This window comes from Pseudorasbora parva, chromosome 4 (genome assembly GCF_024679245.1).
Source record: "Pseudorasbora parva isolate DD20220531a chromosome 4, ASM2467924v1, whole genome shotgun sequence".
Classification (NCBI taxonomy): Eukaryota; Metazoa; Chordata; class Actinopteri; order Cypriniformes; family Gobionidae; genus Pseudorasbora; species Pseudorasbora parva.
Genome location: NC_090175.1, coordinates 56170169 through 56193982, shown reverse-complemented (window position 1 = coordinate 56193982; position 23814 = coordinate 56170169). Strand labels below are relative to the sequence as shown.

Genomic DNA, 23814 nt, shown 5'->3' with positions numbered 1-23814 from the left:
CTGTTTCTTTAAATACAATTAGGGTCAATTATATATATATATATATATATAAAATAACAAAGACTTTTTAAATATAAGGGCCACAGGTTATTACACTTTGAACATTTTCTAGAGACTGATCACATCTAAATTTTTTGATGCAATTTAATTCACAGAAATTCAGAAACATTTAGATGTGATCAGTCACTAGACAATGTTCATTTGGAGACCTGATTTGTTTTTGTTTTTTTTACAGTGTGTGTGTGTGTGTTATCCAGCGGGAGTGTTGTGTCCCTGCAGATGTTGTTTCTGTTTTATCAGAAGGAACATGATATCAGCAGAACACACATATTTACACTAAAGCAAATTGTGACAAATGAGTTCAGTCCGAGAAGTTCAGACAAATGAAAACGTCCAACAGTAAGAGACCCTCCGAACCGTGAGTTTAATCAGTTTAATCTAACACAGGCCAGCAGAAGCGGCAGTGAGCTCAGGAGCCAACAGGGGGCAGCAGACGCTCTACATCAGCCTAAGTATATTATTAAGTATTTTATTTAGGAGTCTGAAGGCCCTCACACTGAAAGGCCAACGCATGTTTTGTCATCTCTCAGGAAAAATGAACAGAAACAGCTGATGAAAGACCGGCACGGGCACTGAAATGAGGGCGAGCACATTATTGTTTTGTATCTAACACACACACACACACACACACAGTGATATAATCACAGCTTGACGGTGTGTTTTAATGTGTCAACACGGCCAAATCCAGAACACATCATCACATTTGCCAAGAGAACGAGAGTTGGTCATTGAAAACAATACCAGAACAAACGAAACGTCCCGTCCTCCTCTGGTCACGATTCAGCGGGAACACTGGAAGAGCTGCTTTATGAGATCTGTTATTCATGTCTCATCTTCCCTGTGGTTTGCAGTCAGCATGAAATATAAAATGCAAACACTGCTGTCAGTCACGATAATGTAACGATACCGACCGTCCTGTTCATTACATCAGGTCCGCCACGCCGATCCCGATGATCACATGTTAATAAATTCATCTCACAATAAAGACTGTGTCTGAGTGAAAGAACAAGAAATATATCACTGTAAAAATGATATGATCAATAAGTTATGACAACATGTGTTTTTAACTCATCTAAATAAGCAATTTTCAACTTTTTTATGAGTTATATATGGCTGAAGTTATATATGCTTGGTTGTTTTAACCCAATGTTGGGTCAAATATGGACTAACCCAGCAATTGGGTTGTTTTAACTCAGCGATTGGGTTGCTTAAACCCAGCAATTGGGTTGTTTTAACCCAGCGATTGGGTTGCTTAAAACCAGCGATTGGGTTGTTTTAACCCAGCGATTGGGTTGTTTTAACCCAGCGATTGTGTTGTTTTAACCCAGCAACTGGGTTGTTTAAACCCAGCGATTGGGTTGTTTTAACCCAGCGATTGGGTTGCTTAAAACCAGCGATTGGGTTGTTTTAACCCAGCGATTGGGTTGTTTTAACCCAGCGATTGTGTTGTTTTAACCCAGCGATTGGGTTGTTTTAATCCTGCGGTTGGGTTAAATATTTGCTTAAGACAACCCAATAACTGGGTTAGTCCATATTTGACCCAACATTGGGTTGTTTTTTACCTAGAATTTTTTAGAGTGTAGGTAATATGATAGGTATTATTATGTATTATATTAAGGTTATGATTAGATACTTTTTTAAAAATAAAAAATTAATTACCCTTTTTAAAAAAAAAATTTAAACTATAAATAATCATGATTGTAACTGTGTGTACTGGGTAAAAATATTGTGCTAATATAATAAGAAATCATATTAAAGCTAAGTATTATTTAGGCGATATATTATGATGAGGTATTATATTTAGGAATTAACATTTAATTTTTATATAAAAAAATTCATTGTCCTTTATAATTAATCTTTTCAAACTATAAATAATAATGTTTGTCACTGTAATAATTATTGTATAAAAATATTGTGCTAAAATACAGAGAATAAAATATACTTAAATAATATTAAAACTAAGTATTATTCAGGTTATATATTATAATCAGTACTATGATGGATATTATTATCTATTATATTAAGGTTATAATTAGATTATTTAAAATAATTAATCTCTCAAACTATAAATAATCATGTTTGTAACTGTGTTTATTTTATTGAATATTGTGCTAAAATTTGTATTATGAATAATTTCAAAACTAAGTTATTTAAGCAAAATTTAAATTATATTACATTTAAATAATTTAAACTATATGTTATAGGTATTTTAATTATATATTATAATTAGGCAACCCTTTATTTTAAGGGTTACGATAACAGTAAATGATGCATAATTACAGGTAACTAACCGTAACGCGGTAGTTATTAATATTACTCAGTAATTGGTAACTAAGCCACCTTAAAATAAAGTGTGACAATTATTATTAATATTAAATGTGCCTGAATAAAACTACAACACATGATATTTTATTCCTAGTCAAAATGAGCATGATCTATTGAGAATATGAGTAATAATTTGGACTCAAAGCGACCACATAAAGCACAGATAACGGCTGGGTCTGAAAGCAAAGATCAGTTTCAGGGAAAATAATACAAGATGCACGCCAATCATAAATGATTTTCTAGCACAAAGGCACCGCAGGTCTTGTGTTTTACTGATTTAGAGAAATCTGATCTCTGAAAGTTGAGCGGTCGATAGCGCTTGTAGTCGGCTATAAAATATATTGACGAGCGTTGCAGGGTTACAAATATCTGATCATGTTCGGTCGAGACACACGCTGAATAAAACACTGCAGCAAATATAGAGATAGTTTCCTTTCCTCTGAAGTTAATATTAATATAACTCATTTGCAAGGAAGCAAACACCATATCAGATCTCAGAGCATCATAATATTGCTAACACTATGAATGAATGAATCAATCAATCATTGAATCAATGAACGAACAAATGAACGAACGGAAGAACAAATGAACGAACGAATGAATGAACGAATGAATGAACGAATGAATGAATGAATGAATGAATGAATGAATGAATGAGGCATTTATAGTGCTTTCATATGCACTACTGTACACCCAAAGCGCTTCACACTCATGTCAGGGGTCTCTCCTTAACTACCACCAGTAATACTAATAACATATTATGCTAAGCAAATGAGAGCATTTGAAATATTCTTCTGAAAACAAATCACCAACACACACACACACACACACACACACACACACACACACACACACACACACACACACACACACACACACACACACACACACACACACACACACACACACACACACACACACACACACACACACATACACACACACACACACACACACAAACACACACACAGCTCCTAAACCTACCCATCACACACACACACACACACACACACACACACACACACACACACACACACACACACACACACACACACACACACACACACACACACAGCTCCTAAACCTACCCATCACACACACACACACACACACACACACACACACAGCTCCTAAACCTACCCATCACACACACACACACACACACACACACACACACACACACACACACACACACACACACACACACACACACACACACACACACACACACACACACACACACACACACACACACACACACACAGCTCCTAAACCTACCCATCACACACACACACACACACACACACACACACACACACACACACACACACACACACACACACTCAATGAAGGAACATGAAGTTGTTGTTCCCTATTTCAACAGTTCCTCTTTCACATTCTGCAGCGAGGGAAAGATACGAACAAGAGAAACCGAAGACGACAAGCAGAAAAGGAAAATAAAAAATGACGGGTGATGTGATTCACGAAGAACGAGAGTGTGAGAGAAAGTGAAAGCGTTTACCGAAGAGTGCGTTGGCGTTTCGGCCCTTCCTCATGAAGTACATGGCCCATGAGATCGGTCCGGACGCTCTGAAGGGCCCTGAAGTCATTCCGACTCAATCCGGGACTCACCACTGAGAGATATGGACTCGCTCCTAAAGCTCGCCGCCTTTATACTCGCCCGGCCTGCTCCATATTACACGAAACACAGATTAAGAGAAGAAGCGATGGAGGAAGAGTTGACATGCAGTCATGACTAATATATCCCATCAGAAACCATGGCCTCAGGAGACAGGCCCGTCTCTGCCCCGGGGCACGTCTAACCTGCTCCTTCATTTAGCCACTGATTCCCCCCGTCTCCTGCTTTCTCCATCTGTGTATTTGACTCCTGATGCCGTGAAAACCGTGAACTCACGCATGAGAGAGCAGGTGAAGTAGAGAGGATCTAACGCCTTAAAAATGAAGGCAAAACACACACTCATTTTTGAGCATTCTCGAGTTGAAAAGCTGTTGATGTTACATTATATATTCCTCAGATCAGTGTTTTCTACAGAAGTAGAAAACGTAAAGGGAGGGGAGGGAGGGGTGTGTGTGTGATCCTATTTCATGCACTCTGACTTGGACAACATTTCAACATATTTGTTGATGCATGACAGTCTGCCAGATGCTCTCCTTCAGTATTCAAATAAGTTTCACTAAGTTTTTTGGCCCTGTATGACATCACAAAGGGAGGAATTCCTTGAATGGCACTTCTCCCACCCACACACACACACACACACACACACACACACACACACACACACACACACACACTATACGTCAGTGTTGTTCACATTATATGCACTTATGCACCGATTGTCATCAAAACACACACATTTGATGGAGTTTCACTCACTGCCTGTGGTTTCCACTCATGACCAGGAACAAACACACACACCCGCAGAACTCCAGAAACACAAACTGCATCCACTGTTCCCTTAACGCTGGTTATTTGGGAAGCTGAACAAGCTGATATTTCCCTCATACACACACACACACACACACACACACACACACACACACACACACACACACACACACACACACACACACACACACACACACACACACACACACACACACACACACACACACACACACACACACTTCTTTAGTGACATTGTTGATCTTGTGTCTAAAACACAACTTGTCTAAAAAAACAACTGATGGCTCCCGTTATACCCGAACGAAGCTTGATGGACACACTCTTCCTCTCACTTAGGTGTGTGTGTGTGTGTGTGGGCATGTTTTTGTGACATATGAGGACACAAATGATGACATGGGTATGACACAGGTATTACAGGAGAGGGTGAAATATGAGGACATTACCCATGGTCCCACTTTTCAAAAGGCTTATAAATCACACAGGAGGAGTTTTTATGAGAAAGTAAAAATGCAGAATGTTTCCTGTGATGGGTATAATTTTAAATAATAGGTCACCTTAAATTCAAAGTATCTTGCATTGCATTGAAGGTTTTGGACCCGTGACCTTGGCGTCACTAGTGCAATGATCTACAGTTGGCAGATCTGTAGTGTTTGTCTATTCTGGTCTCCAAATGAAAGCTGGCATCAGAGATTTCAAATTTACACTGGCAAAGACTCAATCCAGACCACAGCTCGAGTTTCAAAGGGTTCGGAGGACTTCGGCTGTCTGGGTGGGTTGCAGGAAAAGGTTGGTAAGCCACAGTAAGTCGTGAGGGTCGTAACATCACGACTGGAGTGTGTGTGTGTGTGTGTGTGTGACAGGTCCTGTCACCGCTTATACCACACACATGGATGTGGACAGGCGAAACGGCTTCACAAACCACACAGATGTCTACACTGTAAAAAAAGAGTAATGTCTCCAATTGAACGATCACATCTACATTTTTCAGATGGCCGAATTGAGTTTCTGCGATTTAATTAACAGAATTTAGATGCACTGCAAAAAGTGCTCTTCTTACTGTCTTGTTTCAAGTCCAAAACTAAAAAAATAATTTAAAAAACAAGTATTTACTAGACAAGCAATAGTTATTTTCTTGTTTTGGGAAAAATAACTCACAATGAAGAGAGTTTTTGATTAAAATAAGATAAATAATCTGCCAATCGGGTGAGAAAAATAATCTTAATTCAAACAGAAAACAAGATTATTTTTCTCACCCCATTGGCAGATTATTTATCTTATTTTAAGCAAAAACTCTCTTCATTGTGAGTTATTTTTTTCCAAATCAAGACAATAATTTGTACTTGTCTAATACATTTTTCCTAATGTAAGAAGTTTTAGATATTTTGACTAGAAACAAGACAAAAATAATAAGTAAGAAATCATTGGAAGCAAATAAAAAGTGGGTGGGTCAGTAACGGCAAAATATGATAGGTGGGGAAATTGTTTTGCGGGGGTCAGGGGATTCTCCCCCAGAAAAAAAATGATTTTATAGATGTGATTTCCTGCATTGTGGTGCGTTTGAGGCCATTTCCCTTTCCTATAGCAAAAAAGACCTCAAACCAGTCAATACCAATAGTCTAATAAAAAGGCTATATTCATTTAACTGCCATAGACATCAACAGTTTCACAGATAATGATAATGAACAAGTTGCATGTTTTTTATGCTCCGTATCTGATCCAGACAGAAAAAGTGCCGTTTACTAAACGATTGATTGGGCCAGACAAAATTACAGAAATCACTGATTTATTTACCGTGGCTATAGAGTAGGGGTAAGACGCATGGCATCAAGTTTTGACAGATACCGAGCATATGTTCGAATCCGCCTTTTGCCACACTCGCTCTACTCGCTTTCCCCATCACATATCAGATCGGAAAGGTATTTTTTTAATAAAAAAAAGAGAAAATATTAGAAAAGGGGAAATAAAGCGTTTAACATGTTTCTTAATAAGTTTCTCGGTTAAGGGGTAGTCAATGTAAGCAGACATGTGCTGAATTAGAGACGATAAAAGTGAGTGGGTCCAATATCATTGGTCTTAAAAAGTGGGTGGGTCTTGTCCCACACACACACAATGGTTCCGACGCCCATGTAAGAAATGCATGTTTGAAGTGTGTGTGATCAGTCACTAGAAAATTTTCAATTGGAGACCTGAAGTTTTTTTTACAGAGTGGCAAACTCTCCAAAAATACAGTGTTGCCTTTTGGATTCCTCACATGCAGACTAACGGGAGACGGCACAGATTTCGATGTCGTTTTCCCCCCTGCCCGGAGGCCGTCTGTCCCCTACGGGCCCCCAGAGACGGGCCACCCCGGGGCCAGAACTGCTGGGCACACAGGATCAATAATCGCTTCCTGGGGCTCGGCGATCAATGCTGCCAAAACTACTGACCAAACACACGAGGGCTGAACATCAGGCACATTTACTGGAAGCCAATCAAACACAAATCAGCTCACTAGATATAAACTACATTAATAGGGTATAATGATATAGATTTTTACTATAGTATTCACATTATTTTGTAAGATGTCTGATCAAAACTTAATTTTGGTTTATTGTCTATTTTTAATGAATTTATTGTATAAAATTGTTACATTAACATAAACGGTAACACTTTATTTTAAGCTTCAGTTATTAACTAGTTGCTTATTATCATGCATATTACTAGGATATTGTCTGTTTATTAGCATTTATAAAGCTCATATTAATGCCTTATTCTGCATGACCTTATCCCTTAATCCGACCCAATACCTAAACGCTACAAAAACTACCTTACTAACTATTAATAAGCAGTAAATTAGGAGTTTATTGAGGCAGAAGTCAGAGTTAATAGTGAATTTGTGTTCCCCATATTAAAGTGCTACCACATAAAGTACATTAATAGGGTATAATACTTGTAACATATATATATATGTTAATAATGTAATATTGTAATACAATATTGTAATATTGTAATGTTAATAATGTAATACAAATATATATATATATATATATATATATATATATATATATATATATATATATATATATATATGTATTACATTATTAACATTATTCAGTAAAATGTCTGATAAAACCTATCAAAAAATATATATTACTAAATAATTTTGATTTATTTATCGTATGTTTTATTAATTTAAAATAATAATATTAAATTTGTCTCAAAATTGCTTAATACTAAAAATAAAAGCAGTAGTTGACATTCAGTAAGAGTCGAGGTGGAAAAAAAAAGCTCAGATTATTTGATGAGAAATTATTTCGACTTTTGATGGCAAACCTCTAGACAGACAGAAGCGACCAGAGCCATCCTAAACTCCGCATGGCAACCCCAGCCTGTTCTCACTCTAATGCCTCAGTCCGTTTGGTCTTCCTCAGTCCGCGGCTCGTTTGTCTGCTGTACTGTACGGGAGGTTAGTTAAGGGAGAGAGTGAGGAAAATAACTCAGCTTTCGTCCTCTTTAATAATTCATGCGGCTGTATTGTGTGGATGCCGTTAACTGCTGCTTAAAAGTAATTAATTGATTTTCTGACATATCGTTTAGCAGCACAGCCAAGTGACAGAGCAAAGCACTCTCTGCCCTCACACACACACACACACATGCACGCACACACAATCACACACACACTCGCACTCACACACACACACACACACACACACAAACGCAAACACACACATGCACGCACACACAATCACACACACACTCGCGCACACACACACACACACACACACTCGCACACACACACTCACACACACACTCGCACACACACACACACACGCAAACACACACAAACACAATCACACACACATTCGCACACACGCTAATACACACTTACATACACACATTCATGCACACACACTCAAATACACACTCACAAACTCTAACACAAACGCACAAACACATTCTCTCACACACACTCAATCATTCATAACATACTCTCACACACACACAAAAACGCACGCACACACACACACAAACAATCACACATGCACACACACAAACACACACTCATACACACAAACACACACACACACACAATCACACACACACACACTCATGCACTCAAATACACACTCACAGACTCTAACACACACACACACACACACACGGACATACACATTCAGTCAAACACACTCAATCATTCACCACACACTCTCACACACACAAACGCATGCATGCACAAACACACACATTCTCTCACACACCCGTACAAACTCAGACACACACAAACCCAAACTCACACACTGCATTATAAAGCATAAGCTGCACTCCCGACGTTCTGAAAGCTACAAAATACACAGAGACGGAGTATTTACCATTCTGATGCACTTACACAACACTGCATCTGTGTGAGGATGTGGACAGCACAGATGTCCTCTGACCCAGGACAGAAATAAGGCCACACACACACACACACACACACACACACTCGCTTCATCCAGCTGTATTGACATTGCTGCCGATCAGAGCGTTCCCGTTTGAGAGAGGCTCATCCTGACGTCATGCAGTCTTAAGGCTCTGCTTTTCCCATGGTCCTCTCGTCTGGTGTGTGTGTGTGTGTGTGTGTGTGTGTGCACCACTGGACACCTGCCCTATGTTTGCAGCTTTAAGATAAAGCGCTGTAAGAGCTCACAGAGGGGCCGACCTGTCCCTGAAGAGGAAACTACAGCACACGGATCGGCCCGCTGTGAGTTTCAATCTACCTCCATCACGGCTCCCAAAGGCCTCGTATACTGTAATGAGAGAGCCGACTGCGGCGCTTCCTAATGGGCTACAGGAAAAAAACACTCACAATCAACTCTATTAATATCAAACAACCCAACTGAAATAAAGCAGTATGTTTAAAACGCTAATGAAGCCGAATATATGCACACCTGTGACTGGCTGACAGATGAAGCCATATTACAGTAATGCTATATTAACCTGCCAAAGCACTGCAAAAAATGCTTTTCTTAGTATTTTCGTCTTGTTTCTAGTCAAAATTTCAAAAAATGTCCAAAAAACAAACATTTACTAGACAAGTAGAAATTATTGTCTTGTTTTGGGAAAAAATAACTCAAAATTAAGAGTTTTTTTGATTAAAATAAGCTAAATAATCTGCCAGTGGGGTAAGAAAAATCTTGTTTTAAGATTATTTATCTTATTTTAAGCAAAAACTCTTAATTTAGAGTTATTTTCCCCCAATACAAGACAATTACTTTTGCTTGTCTAGTAAATACTTCTTGTTTTAAGAATTTTTAGATATTTTAGATGTATTTTTTTTTTAAAAATTATTTAGAAAAAAAGTTACCTGGTTGCCTTAAAAATTTAAGTTCATTGAAATTAAAGATTTGAGTTAATACAATGAAATTCTTTTGATATTCGACAACCTTTATTAAAATATTATTAAACGTTTTTTAAGCATATTGTGTAACTGTGTGTGTTTTATTTCTGATGACGCAGTGAAACATGCCAAATAGCACTATTTTCATGATTTATCACATTTTTTATGTGGTTCATATACAATAATATTTTGAGTTTCTATTTATTAAACAAATTTCCTTCATTGTATCAACTCAAAAAATGTATTTCAATAAACTCAAAATTTTAAGGCAACCAGGTTACTTACTTTTTTAGGTTAAACCAACAAAAACATTTTTACAGTGTAGAAACAAGACAAAAATACTAAGTAAGAAAAGCATTTTTTTGCAGTGTGTGTGTGTGTGTGTGTATTTCAGCAGTGGCAGGTAACACAGTTCCTTCTGAATTATAGATTATATATACAGTATATATACATTTTTCAATTGCAGTATTTTAATTAAGTAAGTCATCTGAAATAATATAGGGTTTCTGCAGGTTTTATGAAGGTAAATTTAAGACTTTTTTAAGACCAATTAATGAAAATGTAAGGAATAAACTGAAGGGAACATACATCAATATGTTCTGTAAATGTAAATGTCTAAGCACATGATGAGTTGTGTAAAGCCCCTTTCACACTGCACGTCGGACCCGCGATATTCCCGGAGCATTGCCGGATCGCCTTTTGTGTGAAAGCAACCACGTCCTGGGATTGATTACCGAATTGAACCCGGGTCGGGGACCTAGTGACATTGCGGGTTTCAATCTGGGACGAGCGCTGTGTGAACAAAAGCCGAAACTAATGCCGCAACGTGTACGTAGTTATCGTGCGACTCCTAGAGCTTGCTTTTTCAATAATACATTTAATAATGTGCGCAAACTGGACACAAGTCGAGACCACGGAGCTCCTTACTATCCGCGCTGAAGCTGAGATCGCTCGCCATTATACGTCACATCAGGATGTCACGTGTCAACTCGACCCGGGACCGTTACGGGGTGTGTGTGAAAGCGCACATATTACGGTATTTCGCTGGCAGTGTGAATGGGCCAAATCTACCGGGCCGGGAACAAATGCCGGGTCGCATTATCCGTGTATTTGCCGGAATCGCAGTGTGAAAGGGGCTTCAGAGACACTTCAAAGTTTGAGAATACAATTTCCAACAGATCTACATTACTTTTTAATTTGACAAAAATAGCCTAAAGTTTGAAAGAAGAAATCTTAGGAAATCTTGAGAGTGATTTTATGCTTAAAACAAGAGAAAATATCTGCCAACGGGTTCATAAATAATCAACCTAAACCAAATGCAAGTCATTTTTAAACCCAATGACGATTTCTCAGAAAACAAGACTTCATTTCTTTATTTTGCATGTCATTAAATGTCTCTTGATTTAAGGATGTTTAGATATTTGTACTGGAAAACTAAGAGGAAGAACGTCATTTTTACATGCATGCAATTTAATTTTGCAATTACATTGAGGGCCTATGAAATGTGTTTGTTTTATAGTTTATTGTTGTTTAAGTTTTCTGGACTCTGCTTTAATGCTTTGGATTAAATTGTACTGACTTACAATTATCTTCAGAACACAAATTAAGATATTTTTTATAAAATGGGAAAGATTTCTGTCCCTCCATTGACAGTCTAAGCAGCTGGTGACGCTTAAAAAAGTTCATAAAGAAATCATAAAACTAATCCAAGTGGTCCAGATTTGGTGGTCCAGGGCTCCAGAAAGAGACTCGACAGCTTTATATGAAGAATGAAAGTCTTACGGTGTTGGAATGACATGAGGGCGAGTAAATGACAGGATATTCATTTTTGGCTGAAACTGTGCCTCTAAGTGTTCTGACCTCATTTAGATTTTCTAAATTTTCCAAAATTTGACGAATTCCATAACATCCCACATTATAAAGTAAATTCTATTTTTTATGAATGGATTCACATTTTGTCCATCTCAGAAATCACAGGGTCCTAATTTAATGCCCTTATATTGAACTTAAGACTTTTTGATCCAATTTAAGACAGAAGACCCTGTAATAAAAGTGCAATGTAGTGTTGTCAAAAAGAACGTTTTTTCAATACATCGATACTGAAATATCTAAAACACTTCCAATACTAATTTCCCACAAAATAGATGCACAATATTAGTTGCTGTTTCGCTCTCTCTCAGCGAGTGACACACAAACCCGCCTCCTCTCACTCACTGGTTTCATTTTCTCCGGATGAATATTGTTCACTCTAAAAAATTCTGGGTTAAAAACAACCCAATGTTGGGTCAAATATGGACTAACCCAGCAATTGGGTTGTTTTAAAGCTACACAGTGTGATATTTCCCCCCATCTAGCGGTGTAAAGGTTTATGACCATCCAGTGAATAATAGTTTCTGTTCCTCTCAGTTCTGATTTCGTTTTAACTCCTACGGTGGCTGATTTAGTCCAAGATGAACACGGCAATCCCCCTCTTCACATTCGACACGGTGCCATCGAGTCTTAAAACGCGAAAGGCGAAGCTTGAATTTACGGGTATGTCCCTCTTTGGCTACTGTACTTTTTTTTTTTATTATTTACAAAAGAGAAGTTAGATGCAAAATACAAATACAAAGGCCAACAAAACATAACATGCCAGTACGGTGTGTGTGTGTGTGTGTGTGTGTGTGTGTGTGTGTGTGTGTGTGTAACTGTGAGTGTAACTGGTTTGGGAGTGTTAATGTATGAATAAAGGATAATGTAGGGAAGTATTTCCCTGTACTTTCAAGATGGAGGGGCAACATGGCGACCGCCATCCGAACCCCTCACCTGTATGTATTTTCAACGGCATATTATAAACTTAAGAGAATACTTTATTACTTGAAAGAAGTAAATATACATTAATGAGCACATATATTTTTGAAAGAACTAAGTGTTTTTAGTCTAAGTCACACAGTGTAGCTTTAAGCAAATATTGAACCCAACTGCAGGGTTAAAACAACCCAATTCCTGGCTTAAAACAACCCAATCGCTGGGTTAGTCCATATTTGACCCAACATTGGGTTAAAACAACCCAGCATTTTTTAGTGTTGCTGTTACAGACCTTGAATTTCGCAGTAATTTGATTTTGCGCTCAGACCCAAAGTGCGGCACATAAAGCTGTCTCTCAGTACTAAATTGAGTTATTTATTTTTTGCACTTAGACAGTCAAACACACACAAAATAATGTCAAAACACAGTCCAACATCAGTGAAAAAACAACCCAATGTTGGGTCAAATATGGACTAACCCAGCCGTTGGGTTGTTTTAACCCAGTGATTGGGTTGTCTTAAGCAAATATTTAACCCAACTGCATTATTAAAACAACCCAATCGCTGGGTTAGTCCATATTTGACCCAACATTGGGTTAAAACAACCCAGCATTTTTTAGAGTGTGTGTATGGGGGGGGGGGGGGGGTGATCAATTGATGTCCAGAAATCAATTCAATAGTTAATTTATTAATATAGACCTCATGTTTAAACCATAGACTGTAAAAAAATAGAGGTAGTGTTCGTGACGTCACCCATAGGATTCCGATGAGCCGTTCTGAAGCTTAAAGTAGAGACGAGTGTTGCGAGCGAGTTATCGCGCGTCACTCCCGGATAACAGAAAATGGGCAAAAAGTCGGATGTGGGCGGAGTCTAGGTGACACAATGACTATAAACGGCAGATAAATGGCTAACCACCTGTCACTCAAAGTAAGCACACCCTTAATTATGCAGAACTTTAAGGTTTTATATAACGTAAACAAATGAGTTATAAAAAAATTCACAGTTGTCATGAAGGGCAAAATTAGCCGTATAGACCAAAACCTCAATTTGTACCAGGCTGTAAGCATGTTTTTTTCTGCTGTAAAGTTGGGCATTTTAACATGGGGCTCAATGAGATTCTGCTCCTTCTGGAGCCAGTTTAGGAATTGCAGTTTAGTGTACTTCCGTATTGGCTTCAAGAGAGATCGCGGGAGGTTGTCGCTTGGCTGAAACCGAATATCATCAGTGGTTGTATATCAAGAGCAGGGACAGTTTTTGTGCATTTGTTTCGTGATTTCACCAGAACAAATAGAAAGTCTCTGCAGCGGTGTTAAGCGATGGATTAAAGCGCTCGTCTGTGTGAAGACTGCACGAGCACGAGCCACTGATAACAGCGCCAGATCGTCTCTTATTTAACAAACGAATGAAATGATGCTCTTCTAGTTAACCAGAGATGTTTTGTTTGTATTAGTTTGGTTCATTTGTGCAGCAAGATGTTTCAAAAAGTGCTGTGGACATGTCCCACCCGTAAATTACGCCTATGTCTTCAATGATGCATCGTACTTAAGCAGCGAGTTACGTCGTTGTATGGGAAACGCAATCCAGAACAACATATAATCATGGCGGTGAGTTTTGCACAGGCGTTGTGGATGTGTCAGTATCAGTACTTCGGCCCCGGCTGGAGGTTGAATTATTCAGAAGTCCCTCAGTTCAGCCGAGACTTACAATGAGCACGTCCTCTTAAACTCTCTGATTGATTTTCTGACACACGGGATGAGGGTGAGGCAGCAGGCAAGCCCCTCAGTTCAGCCGAGACTTACACTCTGAAAAATTCTGGGTTAAAAACAACCCAAGTTGGGTTGAAAATGTACTAACCCAGCAACTGGGTTGTCTTAAGCAAAAATGTAACCCAACCGCTGGGTTAAAACAATCCAACTGCGGAGTTAAAACAACTCAATCGATGGGTTTAAACAACCTAATTGCTGGGTTAGTCCATTTTCAACCCAACTTGGGTTGTTTTTAACCCAGCATTTTTTTTGGAGTGTACAATGAGCAATTCCTCTGAAACTCTCTGATTGATTTTCTGACACATGTGATGAGGCGGCAGGACGCTGAGAAAGAACGAAAGTGCTTGAAGATCGAGGTCACATCCCGAACTCTAAAGCGCAAGGTTGTGCTGTTGAACCTCTTCTCAAGATGTCGGCGATAGACTCTAATGCCGCCACAATCCAGCTACATCTGGTGGGTTTGAGTGTCCTGTAAGTCTGATGTATAGGTGTGTGTTTTTGGGCCCGGTTTGGCCTGGAGCGCTGTGTGTGGGAGGGGGCTGAGAGACGGCTGAAAATCTGCCTCGGGCGCTATTTAGTGCAGTTTGAATGGATGAGTAGACACAGTGGAGCTGAAGATGAAAAACACACACTATCGCACATGAATGTCGGTGCAAGTTATACACTGACTTTAACTGGGAACTTCTAAAAGCTGGAAATTGGCTTTCCTGTAGCTCAACCAGTAGAGCATGGTGCTAGCAACGCCAAAGTCATGGGTCCAATTCCCAGGGAAAGCAAGAAGTGACAGAAAATGTGTACATTAAAATTTGGATAAAAGCATCTGCCAAATGCATAAATGTAAAATCTGTTGTCGTCTCATGCAAACACATGGTCTTGGTAGCTGCCGGTCATCGATCTTGAATACAATATGTTTCTGTCATATATAAATGTACAGTGATAAATATATTCAGTTGGAATCAGTTGAAATAATGCCGTTATAGGTCACTGATGATTATATTCACCACGAAACCACAGAGAAAATTAGATTAATCTAATTTTCCCTAAAATTACCTTGATTAAGGAGTTCCAGTAATACATGTACATCCCAGACAATATTGATGTTTATAATTCTGAGGTTTCCTGTAAAACTACTCAAAAATAGATTTCATATGCACAAGCTGACTTAATGTTTCAATATCTGAGAAACGCAATAGTTTTCAAATACAACGTTATTAACCTTGAATTCAATCCAATCTGCAGACTAGACGTTTCGTCTCTAGCCGACTGCTTTATGCTCAATGAGGAGCAAATATAACAGCATTTACAAGACATTGTTTTAGTAAATATGCAGGAAAACTGAATTAACTGAGCTCCATGGAGGAAGGTTTTGGAGTTGATCTTCTTCCAGCCGAGTCTAAAGAAACTGAGCGTAAACCTGGAGCGGCAGAGCCGGAGATCGGGCGCAGGATGAGCTGAGAGGAAGTGGCAGGACAGAGAGCCGGAGATACGGCAGGAAATGAGAAGCAGGAGTTTGATAACAGAGACGGACACTCAAAGACTGTTCACCATCACATTACAGCCTGAAGATACAGGAAAATATGATTATTAAAACATACTACAGTAAAACACATGACACTAATAATATAAAGTACAAGAAACATAACAAATATAGACAGACAGACAGACAGACAGACAGACAGACAGATAGATAGATAGATAGATAGATAGATAGATAGATAGATAGATAGATAGATAGATAGATAGATAGATAGATAGATAGATAGATAGATAGATAGATAGATAGATAGATAGATAGATAGAAAGACAGAGAGACAGACAGACAGACTGATAGATAGATAGATAGATAGATAGATAGATAGATAGATAGATAGATAGATAGATAGATAGATAGATAGAAAGACAGAGAGACAGACAGACAGACAGACAGACAGACAGACAGACAGACAGACAGACAGACAGACAGACTGATAGACAGACAGACAAACAGACAGACAGACTGATAGAAAGACATACAGACTGACTGATAGACAGACAGACAGACAGACAGACTGATAGACAGACAGACAGACAGACAGACAGACAGACAGACTGATAGACAGACACACAGACAGACAGACAGACAGACAGACAGACAGACAGACTGATAGACATACAGACAGACAGACAGACAGACTGATAGACAGACACACAGACAGACAGACAGACAGACAGACAGACAGACAGACAGACAGACAGACAGACAGACTGATAGACATAACGACAGACAGACTGATGGATAGACAGACAGACAGACTGACTGATAGACAGACAGACAGACAGACTGATAGATAGACAGACTGACAGACAGACTGATAGACAGACAGACAGACAGACAGACAGACTGAAAGATAGACTGAAAGATAGACAGACAGACAGACAGATCACATCATGAGAATAGGCTGATCGTTTTATGAGTAATAAAATACTGACATGGCACTTTAATTTGGTGCTTTAAAAAGCAACATTCACTGATGCTACGCTCTGATTTGATCCATCGTGCCACAGTTGAACACTCTTACTCATGACTGAGAAATGCCTCTAATGACGTGACATCTGTCTCCAAATGAATCATACAGACTCGAGTTATACACCACTATTGTCCCGCACAACACAGCCTCTAATTAAACCCCTGATTCAGATTCAAAACGCCTCCGTTCTTCAGTGTCCCACGTTTCCTTTTACTGCAGACATTTCCGTGTTTACTCAGTGAAATAGTATTTTCAATCAGAGTCCGGGATTCACCAACAAACCGTGAGCTCAAAGACAGACGAGTGTGTGTCGTTGTTGTGGCGAGCCTGTGATTATGTAGCGTGGACCGCAGAGCCACAGTGGCAAACAAAACAGCTTTGTTTGAGCAGACTGTGTGCCTGGCCAGCGCTGGCGGTTAAAGCTGGATGAGTTGTGGTCAGCAGAGGCAGATGGGCTCTTTAGACAGTGACTCAGAGCTCACACACACACACACACTGGCCTCTCGTTGTCCACCAGCAGCACTCAAACACTGCTGCATTTATAAACACACGTCAGAACAGAAGTGACCCCTTCATTAAACATGCAGAGCTGCTGTTAAACTGATGCACTGGCGTTTGGTGCATACGCAGGACTTCACTTTCAACGGATGAAAACTTTGCATGCATTAGAGGATCAGTGGCTGACTTTCATTTGTGAAATTTTGGGGTGGATTGATGCATCCAGTCTTCAGTGTCACATGACCAGTGTTGCCACAGTTACTTTGAAAAAGTAATCTGATTACTGATTACTGATTACTCCTTTAAAAAGTAACTTAGTTACTTTACAGATTACTTGATTTTAAAAGTAACTAAGTTAGATTACAAGTTACTTTATTAGTTACATTCAGGAGTTGCCGACAACACCCCTGCCGCCTCAAAATAGAAATGACAACCGTTTTTGGCAACACACTTTATTGCATTTATGCCAGAGCCTGACGGCCCCGACTTTTTTACGCCCCTTTTTTTAGGCTTCTCCTTCGTTTTATATTTATTTTAATAATTAAAATGAACAATGAGATGTGCTGGTGGAAACAACATGAGACCATGATAGCTTGCGCCACTGTCAAGATATGGCTCGCGCAGGGTTAAAGAGTCCGTCTCTTCAGAGCAGCTGCTAGAGTTATGGCCTTTTTACAACTGGTTCCTTCATTCGTTTTCTCTGACTAGGTATCTATCTGATTGCGAAATGACCAGGAGTAGGCCTAATGCCTTCCGAGAGTCTTTCCAGACGTATTTAATTCTGATCACTCAAACAAACCAATTCAGAAGGTGCATGAAAGCATTTCAAACTAAACCGGACAAATGTAAATATATCTGGTTGTTTAAACCACATGTGTAAATTTTACTCCTGGCAAATAATTAAGAAATAAATGTGTGAGAGCGTGTTATGGTGTAGTCAGATAGATATGACGGTGCTACTGCAACATCGCTGCAAATGAGTAAAGCAAGCCAACGCAAATGGCCGTTAATGAAACTTTAAAATAAGTCACACAAAACACAATCATCTTCAATATAAATTAATGAGACTAATGATCTTACCAGTGCTTATCTCTCTCTCTCATATTGCGATCTTTGAATTTGAAATGGGCTGCTGAATAAAATGCTAGAATCTTTTGCTTTGATGTAAACTCCGTTAAATGAGCATAGGCTATACCGCGGGAATTGAAGATCGGATTTATATTAATTTTGATGAAGTGTAAGGTAGGCTATAAGACAACCTGCATGTCCTTTTTTTTTTTTTTTAGATTGTGTAGCCCGTTTCGTTGTTTTGAGCGCCGTTGCGAGCAATAGGCTAATCTATCAGCTTGCCTCAGCTCTTAAAAAATGCCTTTGTGGTGGTATAATAACTAGCCTACTTTGTTTTTAATGTCAAAGTGGTTATATTTCGTTTCATTTCTTTATTGAGTTCATTTAGAAAAATGTTAAGAGCAATTTTTGTTTGTTAAATTAAAGTTTTAATTTTTTTATGTGACGACCCAGTGAGTTAACCGCATGTTTAATAGCCTATCTCTCCAACTCTTGAATTGTCTTGCCTATATAAATTTTAATTTAACAAACAAAAAATTGCTCTGAACATTTTTCTAAATTAGGATAATAAAAAAAACGAAACGAAAAATAACTACTTTGACATTAAAAACAAAACTGAATTATTTTAATGGCTGCAACAATGTAAAAAAATAAAATAAATAAAAAACACGGGCTCCAGCCGGACTCGGGCTGAGAATTTTGATAAGCTGTCGGTTTACTAAGGAAAATGACTAAAATAGTAACTCACAGTGACTTGGATAAGTAACTTTAATCTGATTACTGGTTTGGAAATAGTAACGCATTAGATTACTCGTTACTGGAAAAAAGTAGTCAGATTAGAGTAACGCGTTACTATTTAACACGTTACTGGCATCACTGCACATGACCCTTCAGAAATCATTCTAATACGCTGATGTGCTGATGAAAACAGCTGCTTCATATTTTGGTGGAAACCCTTTTGGTTGGGTTAGCGTGAATTAATTAAAATTTTGTAACAAAATCAAAGTCGTCATCTGATTGGATGAATTCTACAGGATTTCCGGGAGACGTGTGTGTCACGTTCTTTAACGGTCCATCAGAAACAAAGATATCGTTATTGCAAACCCCCCTCATGGAGAAAAGCCTTTAAGCGGAAATTGGTTATTTTAGTCTATGAAGTTTTAAATATGATATTCTTCTTACACAAACGCACCATTTAACTTTAGAAGGCCTTTATTAACCCCCTGGGTAAGTTAGGGAGAGGAGTGGTAGTGTGGGTCAGTTTAAGGGTAGAGTTAGGGTCAGGTGTGGTGGTGTGGGTCAGTTTAAGGGTAGAGTTAGGGAGAGGAGTGGTAGTGTGGGTCAGTTTAAGGGTAGAGTTAGGGTCAGGTGTGGTGGTGTGGGTCAGTTTAAGGGTAGAGTTAGGGACAGGTGTGGTGGTGTGGGTCAGTTTAAGGGTAGAGTTAGGGACAGGTGTGGTGGTGTCGGTCAGTTTAAGGGTAGAGTTAGGGACAGGTGTGGTGGTGTGGGTCAGTTTAAGGGTAGAGTTAGGGTCAGGTGTGGTGGTGTGGGTCAGTTTAAGGGTAGAGTTAGGGACAGGTGTGGTGGTGTGGGTCAGTTTAAGGGTAGAGTTAGGGACAGGTGTGGTGGTGTGGGTCAGTTTAAGGGTAGAGTTAGGGTCAGGAGTGGTAGTGTGGGTCAGTTTAAGGGTAGAGTTAGGGTCAGGTGTGGTGGTGTGGGTCAGTTTAAGGGTAGAGTTAGGGTCAGGAGTGGTAGTGTGGGTCAGTTTAAGGGTAGAGTTAGGGTCAGGTGTGGTGGTGTGGGTCAGTTTAAGGGTAGAGTTAGGGACAGGTGTGGTGGTGTGGGTCAGTTTAAGGGTAGAGTTAGGGACAGGTGTGGTGGTGTGGGTCAGTTTAAGGGTAGAGTTAGGGACAGGTGTGGTGGTGTGGGTCAGTTTAAGGGTAGAGTTAGGGACAGGTGTGGTGGTGTGGGTCTGTTTAAGGGTAGAGTTAGGGACAGGTGTGGTGGTGTGGGTCAGTTTAAGGGTAGAGTTAGAGACAGGTGTGGTGGTGTGGGTCAGTTTAAGGGTAGAGTTAGGGTCAGGTGTGGTGGTGTGGGTCAGTTTAAGGGTAGAGTTAGGGACAGGTGTGGCGGTGTGGGTCAGTTTAAGGGTAGAGTTAGAGACAGGTGTGGTGGTGTGGGTCAGTTTAAGGGTAGAGTTAGGGACAGGTGTGGTGGTGTGGGTCAGTTTAAGGGTAGAGTTAGGGTCAGGTGTGGTGGTGTGGGTCAGTTTAAGGGTAGAGTTAGGGACAGGTGTGGCGGTGTGGGTCAGTTTAAGGGTAGAGTTAGGGACAGGTGTGGTGGTGTGGGTCAGTTTAAGGGTAGAGTTAGGGTCAGGTGTGGTGGTGTGGGTCAGTTTAAGGGTAGAGTTAGGGACAGGTGTGGTGGTGTGGGTCAGTTTAAGGGTAGAGTTAGGGACAGGTGTGGCGGTGTGGGTCAGTTTAAGGGTAGAGTTAGGGACAGGTGTGGTGGTGTGGGTCAGTTTAAGGGTAGAGTTAGGGTCAGGTGTGGTGGTGTGGGTCAGTTTAAGGGTAGAGTTAGGGACAGGTGTGGTGGTGTGGGTCAGTTTAAGGGTAGAGTTAGGGACAGGTGTGGTGGTGTGGGTCAGTTTAAGGGTAGAGTTAGGGACAGGTGTGGTGGTGTGGGTCAGTTTAAGGGTAGAGTTAGGGACAGGTGTGGTGGTGTGTGTCAGTTTAAGGGTAGAGTTAGGGTCAGGTGTGGTGCTGTGGGTCAGTTTAAGGGTAGAGTTAGGGACAGGTGTGGTGGTGTGTGTCAGTTTAAGGGTAGAGTTAGAGACAGGTGTGGTGGTGTGTGTCAGTTTAAGGGTAGAGTTAGAGACAGGTGTGGTGGTGTGTGTCAGTTTAAGGGTAGAGTTAGGGACAGGTGTGGTGGTGTGGGTCAGTTTAAGGGTAGAGTTAGGGTAAGGTGTGGTGGTGTGGGTCAGTTTAAGGGTAGAGTTAGGGACAGGTGTGGTGGTGTGGGTCAGTTTAAGGGTAGATTTAGGGTCAGGTGTGGTGGTGTGGGTCAGTTTAAGGGTAGAGTTAGGGACAGGTGTGGTGGTGTGGGTCAGTTTAAGGGTAGAGTTAGAGACAGGTGTGGTGGTGTGTGTCAGTTTAAGGGTAGAGTTAGGGTCAGGTGTGGTGGTGTGTGTCAGTTTAAGGGTAGGGTTAGGGTCAGGTGTGGTGGTGTGGGTCAGTTTAAGGGTAGAGTTAGAGACAGGTGTGGTGGTGTGTGTCAGTTTAAGGGTAGAGTTAGGGTCAGGTGTGGTGGTGTGGGTCAGTTTAAGGGTAGAGTTAGAGACAGGTGTGGTGGTGTGGGTCAGTTTAAGGGTAGAGTTAGGGTCAGGTGTGGTGGTGTGGGTGAGTTTAAGGGTAGAGTTAGGGACAGGTGTGGTGGTGTGGGTGAGTTTAAGGGTAGAGTTAGGGTCAGGTGTGGTGGTGTGGGTCAGTTTAAGGGTAGAGTTAGGGTCAGGAGTGGTGGTGTGGGTCAGTTTAAGGGTAGAGTTAGGGTCAGGTGTGGTGGTGTGGGTCAGTTTAAGGGTAGAGTTAGGGTCAGGTGTGGTGGTGTGGGTCAGTTTAAGGGTAGAGTTAGGGTCAGGTGTGGTGGTGTGGGTCAGTTTAAGGGTAGAGTTAGGGACAGGTGTGGTGGTGTGGGTCAGTATAAGGGTAGAGTTAGGGTCAGGTGTGGTGGTGTGGGTCAGTTTAAGGGTAGAGTTAGGGTCAGGTGTGGTGGTGTGGGTCAGTTTAAGGGTAAAGTTAGGGACAGGTGTGGTGGTGTGGGTCAGTTTAAGGGTAGAGTTAGGGACAGGTGTGGTGGTGTGGGTCAGTTTAAGGGTAGAGTTAGGGTCAGGTGTGGTGGTGTGGGTCAGTTTAAGGGTAGAGTTAGGGACAGGTGTGGTGGTGTGGGTCAGTATAAGGGTAGAGTTAGGGTCAGGTGTGGTGGTGTGGGTCAGTTTAAGGGTAGAGTTAGGGTCTGGTGTGGTGGTGTGGGTCAGTTTAAGGGTAAAGTTAGGGACAGGTGTGGTGGTGTGGGTCAGTTTAAGGGTAGAGTTAGGGACAGGTGTGGTGGTGTGGGTCAGTTTAAGGGTAGAGTTAGGGTCAGGTGTGGTGGTGTGGGTCAGTTTAAGGGTAGAGTTAGGGACAGGTGTGGTGGTGTGGGTGAGTTTAAGGGTAGAGTTAGGGTCAGGTGTGGTGGTGTGGGTCAGTTTAAGGGTAGAGTTAGGGTCAGGTGTGGTGGTGTGGGTCAGTTTAAGGGTAGGGTTAGGTGTAAGGGAAGTGTCAACAGTGTAATAATCAATGCCACTACAGAAATTAATTACAGATGTAATTACATCCAGGAATTTTTTTTTAAATGTAAGTATGATGTAAAAACATGTATGTACATAATAAGTGCATCATATCAAATGATTGATTAAAAATGTTGGTAAATTAATGTTGGTACAAATTTCAGACCCACTTTATATTAGGGCCACCTAATATAAAGTGGGTCTGAAATTTGGTTAAATAAATATGGTTATACTCATATTGTGATATAAGCCTAAATGAGCCTTTTAAATGCTCAAACAAACATTTTGGTTCCTACAAATATAACCAAATCCTTTCTGACTTTATTTTAACTGTTGATTAGTTCCTGTGGAGTTTCTCCATGCAGCACGTGCCGGACGAAACGAGCGCTCTTAAGAAAGCCGGCCTCCATCTCTAGGCTAGAGTTTAGTGCGGTCAGTTTAGCTTTTCTCCCTCCAGGAGCGCGACGAAACTGCTCAATAAAAAAGTCATTAGTCACCCACAAAATCAATTAATAACTCAGAAAGTCCTGGGACAAAGTCATTTCCAGCCCTCCTCCAGAAGGGCTGTTCATCACTCTCGCCTCCACTCAAACTATTATGCGGATGAGGGCCTACCAAATTAGCCAGAAGAACATTCAAGCAAATGGGATGGCTGAGTAAAAATCCACAGATAAATAAATTAGCAACAGACACACGGA

General features: G+C 40.3%; 1 protein-coding gene across 2 annotated transcripts in view; it reads right to left on the bottom strand.

Annotated features, from left to right (window-relative positions):
• runx1 (RUNX family transcription factor 1) overlaps nucleotides 1-23814 on the bottom strand; it is a 204472-nt gene that overhangs the window by 38325 nt on the left and 142333 nt on the right. The window lies entirely within an intron of this gene.